Source organism: Urocitellus parryii, chromosome 4 (assembly GCF_045843805.1).
Source record: "Urocitellus parryii isolate mUroPar1 chromosome 4, mUroPar1.hap1, whole genome shotgun sequence".
In the NCBI taxonomy this organism is placed as follows: domain Eukaryota; kingdom Metazoa; phylum Chordata; class Mammalia; order Rodentia; family Sciuridae; genus Urocitellus; species Urocitellus parryii.
In genome coordinates, this window is record NC_135534.1 from 31015603 (window position 1) to 31016959 (window position 1357).

A 1357-nucleotide genomic window follows, 5' to 3' on the forward strand; every position below is an offset into this window, starting at 1 on the left:
ATCATAAAATTGTCAATTATCCCCAAATCGATTTTAAAAAATCTCTGTCATTCCAAAAAAAAAAAAAAAAACACTTCTGGTAAGGTTTTCATTCAATTTCACAATTTGATCCTAGAAATCATACAAAAGAGCAAAGGATTAAGGATAGAAGAAAAAAGATAGACTAATTTATAAAATATGCAACTGACACAGGAACAGACCCAAAAATGTATGCCTGTAATCCCAACTTCCTGGGAGGCTGAGGCAGGAACTGAAGGCCCAAGGCCAGCCTAGGCAACTTGGTGAGACACTTCAGAAGAAAACAGATCTAGTCCCATTGTGAAAGATATTATAGATGGAGGTGGTGTCACCAAGAACAGAAGAATGGATTACTTAATAAATGTTGCTAGGACAGTTGATTGTTTATGTGAAAAGAAGAAATTTAAAATGACTCCCTATCTCACACCATACACAAAAATATTCTGGATGAATTAAAAATCTAAATGTGAAAAGCAAAATATATAAAATTTCATAATTAGAAAGAATGTATTTATAACCTCAGCATAGAAAATATTCATATTTAAGCCAGGCATGGTGGCACATGCCTATAATCCTAGCGGCTCAGGAAGCTGAGACAGGAGGATTGCAAGTTCAAAGCCAGCCTCAGTAAATTAGTGAGACCCTGTCTCAAAATAAAAGTCTTGGGGATGTGACTCAATGGTTAAGTGCCCCTGGGTTCAATCCCTTGTACCTGTGCGTGTGTGTGTGTATGTGTGTATATATATATATATATATATATATATATATATATATATATATATATAACATTATCTATGTGACATAAGCCATAAAAGAAAAGATAAACAAATCTAATGCACTAAAATTATTACCTTCTGTAGAACATAAGACAAGCTAGGTACTGAGTATAGATACTTGCAAATTATGTAACCATACAGGTTCATATGCAGATTATAAACATTTTTTTATACATTAATGAGAAAAAAAATCAACTCCATGAATAATAGGACAATATTATGAATAGAATATTCACATGAACTGGAAATGTACCCAACCTCATTAATATTCATAATATGCAAATTGTAACAGTAATTAGATGCCATTTTACATCCACCATATTCATAAAATTTCAAAATTATGAAAACATCAAGGGCCAGTGAGGACATGGAATCTATGGTAATACTGACGAATGCTGGTGAGGGAGAGTACATTGAATTTACCCCTTGGAAAACAATTTGGTATTATGCAGGAACTCCAAAGATGTTCAGATTCTCCAGAACAGTGCTCTGGAGAAACTTGAACACATGTGTTCAAGAAAACATGTGCATGAATATTTATGGCAGTTTTCTTTTTTTTTGAT